The sequence below is a fragment of the Buteo buteo genome, unplaced genomic scaffold (genome assembly GCF_964188355.1).
Source record: "Buteo buteo unplaced genomic scaffold, bButBut1.hap1.1 HAP1_SCAFFOLD_165, whole genome shotgun sequence".
NCBI classification, from domain to species: domain Eukaryota; kingdom Metazoa; phylum Chordata; class Aves; order Accipitriformes; family Accipitridae; genus Buteo; species Buteo buteo.
In genome coordinates, this window is record NW_027439329.1 from 78,943 (window position 1) to 88,838 (window position 9,896).

General features: G+C 52.9%; 1 long non-coding RNA gene across 2 annotated transcripts; it reads left to right on the forward strand.

The window, feature by feature from the left end:
- The first annotated feature begins 468 nt into the window (after positions 1 to 468).
- LOC142028149 (uncharacterized) lies at positions 469 to 9,636 on the forward strand. Of its 2 annotated transcripts, XR_012649434.1 has the most exons (5): positions 469 to 1,228; positions 3,527 to 3,875; positions 4,210 to 4,268; positions 6,795 to 6,893; positions 8,380 to 9,636. It is a non-coding gene; the product is annotated as an uncharacterized LOC142028149 (long non-coding RNA). The 2 variants fall into 2 exon arrangements; XR_012649435.1 differs by lacking the exons at positions 3,527 to 3,875; positions 4,210 to 4,268.
- Positions 9,637 to 9,896: the final 260 nt, after the last annotated feature.

A 9,896-nucleotide genomic window follows, 5' to 3' on the forward strand; every position in this document is an offset into this window, starting at 1 on the left:
CGCATGCGCGGTGTCAGGGAGCAGCGTGGCGGCGGCGGGCGAGCGCCGAGACCGCGGGTGAGGCGAGCGATCCCCCCCGGCGGGGGGCCGGGGCGGTGGCGGTGGCGGGGGGGTGCCTCCCGCCCGCCGGCCGCCCGGGGCTGGCGGGACGGGAAGCTGCGAAGCGGCCGCTGCGGCAGGCTCCCGGTCCGCCGGAGGCGAGCCGGGCCAGGGCAGCGCCGGGCAGTTCCCCGAGAGCCGATAGAAGGGAAGAGGGGACGGAGGCGGGCACCCCCCAGGCGCGGCCAGCGGGCGCCTCCCCGAGTTGCCGGAGCTCCCCCGGCGCCTTCCCCCGGCGCCTTCCCCCGGCGCCTTCCCCCGGCGCCTTCCCCCGGCGCCTTCCCCCGGCGCCTTCCCCCGGCGCCTTCCCCCGGCGCCTTCCCCCGGCGCCTTCCCCCGGCGCCTTCCCCCGGCGCCGCTCGGCCCGTGCGGCTGCCCCCAGCTCCAGCCCCTCCCATGAAGCCTGTGCTGTAGCCGCAGGCAGCCCCCGAGCCCTGTCGTGAGGGCAGCAAGCTGGCCCTCCGATGTTCTCGAGTCTCCCTGAACGTGGGTGCCGTTAGCAGCGGCGCGGGGAACGAGCGGCGTCTGCGGAAGCCCCTGCAGAAGGAGGGGCTCCGGCCAGGGTCGAGCTACGGTAATAACGGTCACTGCTGCCTCTTTCCCTCTCCCAGAGGCCACGCTGTGAGTGCGGTTGTCCGCTCGTCCCCGGGGATGCCGTTGACTGCAGCAGCCTCAGGCTCGCGTGGGCTGTCTCTGCCTGGCCTCCCTCTCCTCGCGGCGCGGGAGCACAGAGGGACAGGCGGAGCGCTTGCTGGCTGTGGACGGGAGCTGCTGAAGCTGGAGAGGCCACAGAAAGGTCGAGAAGAAGAAACGGAAGGCCGGCCGGCAGCTGCCTCCTGCTGCAGGCAAGAGAGAGCCTGCCTCTCTGGGTGTGGGAGGATCCCTCCTCGTAGTCCACAGCAGGTCAGACCGCCAGGGTCTGTATGCATGACCAGCAGCGCGGTACGGCCACGTAGTGAGCGAGCGAGCGAGGCTACGTGTCTAGGGGGCCTCATCTCGTAAGAGCTGCGAGGCGCTCGCGTGTTCCGTTATGTGGAGGACAGCCAAGCGACTGGAGTTACAGGAGAGAAGGAGAAGGAAGATTCTGAGCTGGCAAGGTCTCCTGGCAGCTCCAAGAGCGAGAGCTGTGGTGAGTCCTGGGCCCTCGGGGCCCTGTCGCTCCTCTTGTGCGTCCCGGACCCTCCCTCCCCCTCTCCTGGCCCCCTAGCTTTCTCGTGCTGCTGTGACGTTTGGGGTTTTTTTTGTTTTGTTTTGTTTTTTATTTTTATTTTGCTTCCCTGTACCTCTCCTCTTCTGTCTATTCTCTTGTCCTGCTCCCTCTTCCTCTCCCCCTTTCTCTCTCTCTTTCATTCGACTGCCCCCCTTTCTTTTTCTCTCTGCGTTCTTGTCCTGCTCCCTCTCCCCCCCCGCCCCCAGCCCCCCGTCTTTGTCCTGCAGTCAGTCGCTGTTTTTTCCTTTTCCATCTCCTTGTTCTGACCTGCATCTGCCTCTTCCCCCGCCTCCCAATTTCTCTACCCTGTTCCCTGGCGTTCTTCTCCTCTCTGCGCCTGTATGTGCTGCTCTGTGTCCCTGCCTTCCTATCTCTCTTCTTCCTACTTTCTGTTTCTCTCTCTATCCCTTTGTCTTGCTCGCTGTTGCTGTTTATTTTTGTCATTCTGGATCTCACTGTCCCCGTCCTCCTTCCTGTTCATCTCTTACTCTCTGTGACCCTTTGTGCTGCTTCCTGCCCCTTTTTTATTCACCCTCCCTCTCTCTGCAGGGCTCCTGATACCTCTCTTTCTAAATTCCCCAACCCCCTGTGCTTCTCACGGTCTCTGTCTCTGTCAGTGTCTCTCTCTCTCTCGTTGTCATCGTTCTTGTCTGTCGCTCTGTCTTGCTTCCTGTCCCGTCGTTTCTCGCTGTATCCCTTTGTCCCGCTCCCTGCTTGTATTCGTATTCCTCTCTGTCCTGAGGACCGTCCCAGTTTTTGATCTCCGTCCTGCCGCTGTCCTCATTTTTCCTTCTCTGCCATGTTCCCTGTCCCTCTTTCTGTCACTTTTCCTCTGTCCCTGCTGCTTATTTCTCCATCTCTGTCCAGACCCCTGTCCCGTCCCTTCCCCCCCCGCCCCGCCTTGCTGTCCCTCTGCCTTGCTTTCTTGTGCTACCTTTTCTGTCTGTCTTTCTCTGCCCCGTTCCCTCTCCCGCCCTTTCTAACTGTGTCTCCCGTCCAGCTAGCTGTCGCTGCTTTCTTTTTTCTGTTCCTCAGTATTTTTTTCTTTTTTCCATATCTCTCTCCCACTGCCCATCGCAGTTGGTTTTTTCCCCCTCCGATGCTGGCCTGCTCTTTGTCCCTTTTGTCTGTCTCCTCTCTGTCCTTCTGTCATGCTCCCTGTGTCTATTTAATCCCTTCATCTCTGTCCTGCAGCCCGTCGCTAATTTTTGTTCCTCTTCCGTCCCTTTGTCCTGCTCCCCGTCCTTGTCTCTCTTTCCCTTGGTTCTGCCTCCCGTCCTTTTTTCCTTTCTTGCTCCATCTCTCTGTCCTGCTCCCTATCCCTCCCGCGCTCTCTCTGTTTCTGTGTCCTTCCCCTTGCCTTTCCCCACGGTCTCTGTCTTGTTGTTCCCTCTTTGGTTTTCTTGTTTTCCGGGTGGCTGGGCCCGGCTACCCGCGGGGGTGCTTCGGCTGGGAGGTTTGGGGTGGGGGGCCTGGCCGTGCCGGTGATGGCGGGGAAATAAAGCCTGAAACGGCAATCGAGAAGCGATGCCCTGCCTGTGCTGGGGCTGCCCTGCAGAGGCGTGGGGCCGGGCCCTCTGCAGGTCCCGAGCACTCCCCGAAACTGCGTGTGGGGCCCCGGGGGTGCAGGCCTGTGGGGTGGCTACGCTCGGCGTCGCCCGTGGGCACTGCAGGGTCAGAAGTGGAGAACAAGTTTTCTGTTCCTGGGGCTTGACAACAGGCTCGCGTGGCTGATTTGGGGGCTCGGAAACAGACCGAGCTGCGCGGCTTTGGGCCCAGAAACAGAAGTCCGGCCCTGCGTGTTTGGGCCTTGAGAACAGGCTCAGCAGCCGGGTTTTTTTGGCTCCCAAATGGGCCCCGAGTCAGCTGGTGTGGGGGCCAAAAGCGGGAGCCGGCTTGGCTGGTTTTGCAGGTGGGTGGGAGGGTGTTGGGGGCTGCGGGGGGAAGCGGGGGGCGGGCAGGGTGCGTGGTCCCTCCCCGTAGATGGGGGTCTGGTTGTGTCGGACGCCGAAGTTCGGGAGGCCGGCACGCAGCAGGCCGAGCTCAACATCTGCGATGGTCTGTGGGGGCGAAAGGCGCTTTTCAGACCCCACGTGCCCTCTTTGAGTCCAGCTCTTCTTTCTGCGGTGCTCGGAATAGTTATTAAGTAATTAATCGCCCAAACTTAACGAATATTTACTTGGCGTGTAACTCTGATGTTTAATCCTAATGCTCCAGTTCTGACAGCAGTTGATATGCAACCTTATGGAAAGCCCAGACCGTTGCACGTAGCTGGAGCTTGTAAGGAGAAGCAGCTGAAATCAGCCGGAGCTTCAGTGCGGAGCTGGGGCTTCAACGAGCCAGAACTGTAGCAAGCGGGAGCTGGAACGAGGCGGGGTGTCCGCTGTCTGGAGCGTGCATTAGCCAGAGGCAAAAGTACCTGCGGCTGTAACGAGCAGGGGGCACGATTAGCTGGAGCGTCTTTTCGCTGGAGCGTCCGTCGGCCGGCCTGCGCTCCCAGCACGGCGGAAGAGCGGCCGGGCGCAGGCAGGGCTGTCCGCAGCAAGCAGCTCCGAGCAGCAGGGAGGTGAGTTGTCCTTCTGCCAGCGGGGAGCCCGGCCTCTTCCCTCGGGCATGCAATCCACGCCACGCTCCTCTCTCTGCGTGGAGTGTCTCTCCCGGTCCGTTCCCGCGGGCAGAAGCGAGGTGGGGGTCCCCCGGCTCACCTGGGGCAGCCCCCCCTCCCCGCGAGGGGGCACGGGCGAGGTGTCGTCGTCCCCTCGGTACCGGGCAAAGGGGAGAGAAACCGGCTGGCGGGAGCTCCTGGGGTGCAGAGCCCTTCCGGCAGAATCCTCCCCTGTCTTTTCACCATTGGCTGGGTGTGACAAGCAGGTTCATTTCTTTGTCTCCTCTTCTCCCAGCGTCACCTTCCGCGTCACACGAAGAAAATCCTGCGTGGTTAATTCCGCTTGCTGCTCAGGTAATCGCACGTATCGGGCTGCGGGAGCGGAGAGAAACACTTGCGAGTTCGAGGGCACTACAGATGCTCCACGTTAAACCCACAGAGAAGGCAAATTTGCTGCTAGTGCCGAAAAGCTGATGGAAAAATTGCTGTTAACAGATCGTGCCCTGTTCCTGAACTGGTCTCTTGATGTGTTTTTGTTTCAGGTGAAAGAATGAAATTTCCTGTCTGGTAAATTCAGAGCTGCCTGTTAGCTTCATTAGGGGGTCGAGTGTTTCTCTTCTCTCTGTTCATACTGATTTTATGGGCAAGCTGGAAATAGCCTTTTACTTTTTTATGTATAACTGAATTCTTAGGAATATGTGGTGTCCCTGTAGTTCATTTTTGAGCACCTAGATGCCAGTAGAAATGTAATGAGTGAAACATGATGGGAACTGGTACTTGATTTTTATTTGGTTTTTTTTTTTTTTCCCTTCCCCATTAAGAGTGTTGATGGCACGTTGTCCCGTGGCACAATCCCCATTCCGTTCAGCGGAGTCTTCAGTCTAGGACTTTTAAGTGAAAAAGTTTGTCCTTCCAAAAAGGGACTAGTCATTCCTAGGACCGAGGCATAGACTTGCAAGGAGAGTCGCTTAAGTACGTGATCGGAATGAAGGCCAACTTTCAGTTGATGTTGCTGCTGTTGGTCTTTGCTTTCATTGATTTCTCCACCACTCCCTCATGGTTGGGAGCTCTGAATCGTAATGTTTTTCAGTCTCTAACACATTTCCACCCCCACCCCTCAAAAAAAAGCAGAGGCAGTGTCTGAAAGTTAATTAGTTTCCTCACAAATGCGTGAGTAAATAAAATGTGAGTTATGATGATTAAAACCATAGAAATGACACCAGTCTTGCAGATCTGGACTATTTCTGAACAGGCATTCATCACATGCAAAAGCCGTCAGGGTACGGATCACCTGCGCTTCATGCTCTGACAAGACAAAATGCTGAGGCAGGGATGAGCTCTGAAAGAAGAAGGGGGGAAAAAAAAAAAAAAGAAGGATACAGGGTCACGGTTTTGTTTTGTTGTTGTTTGTTCTTCGAGAGTGCAATATTGACTGGTGCCAGCCTGCAGAGCTCTTCTGCTGCCTGACCTCTCCTTCTCTTTCGTGGCTGTAATTGTCGTTTGGATAATTGTAGAAGAGCAAGTAAGTTATTTGCCTCTGTGAATGTGCTGGTAATACCAGGGAGGCAAATGCTTGAACCAGTAGTGAATAACTGGGCTACGAGTAGAATTTCTGAAGGAAGAACAGCAGCAGCAACAGGAAGCAAATAGCAAGTGACCAAAAACTTGCGTGTGTCAAACGCATCAAAGCTTTCTTGCCGAATGTTGTTTGGCAATATGTTCCAAATGGCTTTTTTTGGTAAACGTAAATTTTCAGGAAGTTCAGGGCTGTGTGTGGCAAGACGTGTCCCTCTGCGTACGCGTCCTGCTACGGAAATAGCATGGGTCAGTGGCAAGTCCAGCGGCAGGGCTGCTGTTCCCTGCTCTCGACGTTGCCGTAGTAGTGTTGCAGTATTTAGACCTTCACGGACGGGCTGAGGAATGGAAGGAGAATGCCCGTTTTCTGTAAGGGCTCAGAATGCCGACCCTTTTCTCTGCCTGCCGCTCCCCTGTGCGTGAGATGAAGCTGTTTTATTTTTCTCCCTTGTTCCTGGTCTAAATATTTCTGGAGCTGTTCCTGCTGTGGGTTTGCAATTGGTGTTACTGCGTGTTTGTAGCGTTCTGGCGATGGGTCGTTTCTACTGTGGCGAAGCGTCGAGATACGGTTTTGGGTTTAAAGCGTCAGAAACTACGTTCACCGGAACCGGTAACTCGCGGCGTAGGGGAAACCGATCTGGCGCGTGCAGCTGTGCTCGCAGGGGTGCTCGGTGGCTCCTCATCAAAACGGCAGGGTGCGTGCGTGGACATCCGTAGGGTTGCGCTCTGGGTCCGAGAGCGTTAACGTATTTTTGCTGTTGGAAGATGGAATGGAGCGTGTGCCTGTTAAATCTCAGGGCGGTCAAAAGCTAGGAGGGACCCTGAGCGGGTTTGGTGGCACAACTGCGGTTTTAAAAGATCTTGCCCGTTTGGAGCAACGGCCTGGAAATAATGATTCCTTTTTTGCAACGAGGCAGTTCACAAGGACAGATGTGTTGCTGTGCTCTTTAGCAAAAATACTCAACTTGGGACGTATAGGGTGATGAAGCCTCGGCTGTACTAAGGCTTGAGAAAATGTAGGTAGGTCTCCATGTGTGTCACCTGCGTGTATCTAGGAAAGTGAGTTCTAGTGAAAGTAAAGTTGCCAGTGAGTCAAAAAAGAAAGGAAAAAAAAAAAAAAGCACAGTTGTCTGAAAAATGCAAAAGCTCTAGTGGCCCGTGTCAACAACCGTACCGAAGATGACGCAAAAATAGTTTTTCCTCCGCTCAGTCGTACTGTCTTCACAAACCTTCACAAAAAAAAAAAAAAAGGCAGCTTTGGGTTCCTACCCAGCTTTGTGCTAATGTTTTTTTTTCTTCTCTCAGCTGGATGTCAGCTGGCACCGTTTTGCCGTGGTTGCCCTTTCTTCTGCCGTGACGGTACGAGACAGACGGAAAGATTCCGTAGTGGCCTGCAAGTACAAGGTACGCCTACGATGTGTGTCTGCGTTTTTGCAAAGGTACTTGCGGTACGGACTTTAACGTTGAGAGTGTGCCAGCTCTCCTTCTACTTTTTTTTACATGAAATATTTTAACACAAATACTAAAAATAAGTTCTGTTCTGGAGCATGTTACACCTATACAAAGTTTACTTCCCTCAGTTTATTTTCTCTTCCTGAAAGCATAATCTTCTGTTTCTGTGTGCTTGCTAGTAAATGATACTGTGAAGCTAATTTTGTACTAAAAGAGGGAAGAAACTGTTCGTAAGAGTTCAGCTGTTCAGAAGAAACAGACTTTGTTTTCATGATAAAACCTTTATGCTTTTACAGTCAATGATTTTTTTTTTTTTTTTAAATATCTTATAGTAGTACTCAAAAACGTTACGGAGATAATTAGCATCTGTACTAAAAGCAGTCAAGGTCAAAGAAGAGACGCGGGCAAAACAGGACAAATGGGCGTCGCATCTGTGTGTTTTCCAGGCTTTCCCAGGAAGCATTAGCAGCCTTGTAACTAGTGACAGTGAGGCCTGAGGTGGTTTTGATGAGTTACTGCTTCAGTAATGTATTTTTTCCTTTAACCTACAGTGTGTAATTGTGACTTCAGTTGGAAAGAGATTTTCCAAAATGGAAGTCTTTCTCTCTCAAAGAAATTTTGTTTTATGAACTTCCCATCAGAGTGGATCTTCAGAGGTGATCGACTTGACAGTAGAAGTCATCAGTAACAAGACTTTTCACTCTCTTTAAAAAAAGAGGGGGAAAAAAAAAAAAGTCAATTTCCTTCCAAAGACCCAAGCACAGCCCATCTTCCTAAAGTTGATGGCATCGCTGGTCTTTGGTTTCTCAGTTGTAGCAGTCGAGATAACATGAAAACGTGTTGCTCTGCATGCTTCAGTACTGCCAAAAGCATTAGGAAACCCACCAGTCCTTTTTGGTAGTCTGAGGTATTGCAGCAGTGGGGATTTTACAAATTGACTTGCATTGTTTAAACTGTAACTGCCAAATAGCTGTAGTATATGATTTGTTAGGTGTATGTAAGCAGTTAGGTATTTGTCTAAATGTTTAAAAAGAGAGGCAACTGAATGTTATGGGTTTTTTTTTTTTCCTGATGTTTTGACGGAGTGCTCTGAAGTACTTTCTTTCTGTCTGGCTTTCAATGGTGCGTGTCCCTGGCAGTTCAGTAGCACCTCTCTTGGGCAGCTCAGCTGGCCAGGTGTCCCTCCGCGTTATGCAACACGCACAAAAACCCCTAGTCCCATTAAAACTGTGTACTTTGGAGAGAGAGAATTTAATGGTATGAATTCAGAGCTGTGCAAGTTAAGGTAATGGAAAAGGAAAATCAAATACTTATACTATAAAAGTATTTTTATTGGATGTATATAAACATGGGCACACCTTTTTAGTGTAAAGTGAATGATTGAGATTTATTCTTTATTTTTCATTTTGCTCTTTGAAGTTTTCCACTTCGCTTTCAGCTTTATTCACCAAACGAGCAAGATGCAAAGCAGCAGCAGCAGCAGCAGCGCAAGGGCTGTAGCTGTTGCGGTGGATCCATAAGCGTAGATTCTGATTGTGTACGACCTCGTCCCGCAGCCTCCCAGGGTTATCTCCCTGCAGCAGTGCCGTAAGGAAGGGAGGAGACGTTTTCCAACACCGGCGAGAGCGTTTACTTGTATGCTAAGAAGGTGTTCAAAATGGTATCGATTAGCCTAAGTGCTGATTTTAAGTGTTCCAATCGCTCTTAACTTGTAAAGGAGGTGGTGTATTTCGAGCTGACCTGTTCACCTGGCATCCTCCTTTAGCTCAGCGACTCTTCTTGTGCACCCCCAGCCTCTGCTGGCAGGGCGGTATGAGAAGCTGGAAGGTCCCTGACTTAGTCTAAACGCTGCTTAGCAACAACTACAGCATCGGTGTGTTGTCAACATTGTTCTCATTCTAAATCCAAAATGGCCCTGTACCAGCTAGTCAGAAGAAAATGAACTTTATTCCAGCCGAAACCAGGACAACCCCAAACCCCCTGATTCTGGGTCTGCAACGGAAAAAACCAAACAAATTTGGGACTCCTGGGAAAGCCAAATCCGCCTGGATTGGTGCAGCTGGAAAGCAAAAAACCCACCCCATTTTCATGCACAAAACCGCAACCAAAAGATCACCCCTTTTTATGTTGTGGAAAAGCACTGAAACACACCCCAAACTGAGTATTTTGAAAAAGCAGAAAACTCCCCAGTTTGGGGAAGATTGGGGGTGAAGCACAGGCAGTTTGAGGGGTGTTGCCGGGGGTCCTCCCAGTGTGGATGATCTGGTGTGGATGCTCTGTTGCGGGTTATCCCAGGCGAGTTACCTGCTGTGGATCATCCTGGGTGGACTCCCTGGGGTAAGGTCATCCCCACCCGTGTCCCCCCCATGCACCTTTGTACCCTCACCTACCCTCTCCCCCGCTTGTGTTTCTCCCCCATATGCCCCCTGCTGCTCCAGCCCGCCCCCTTCACCCATGCGAGTTTTTAACCCACGCGAGTTGTTTCCCCCCGCGTCCCCTGCTCTCCTATCTCCTGCCCCCCCCCGCTTCCTTTCCCTCCTCTATATTCCACCCCCCCCCACCACCACCCGTCAGGCTCCAGACCCCTGGCATGCTGCCTGCACCCCATTCTCTGTCATTTTTTCTTCTTCTTTTCCTTGCAAGTTGTTGTTGTTGTTGTTGTTTCTTTTTAATGATTAGACTGTTTTCGTTTCAAGCCACGAGTTTTCTCACTTTCGCCCTTCCGCTTGTCTCCCCGTCCCACTGGGGGCGGTGGAGCGAGTGAGCGGTCGCGTGGGGCTTTGTTGCTGGCTGGCGTTAAACCACGACACGAGGTGAGTTGCAAGCCCTGCCTGGCTAATGCTGGAGGCTCTCTATGTTCGTCCTGCCATCTTGACGGGCCGTCCTTGTTCTTCATTGCCGCTTTATAGCGAGCGCCTCTCGCTCTGTAAGCGGCAGTACTGGGGCCGTGCAGGT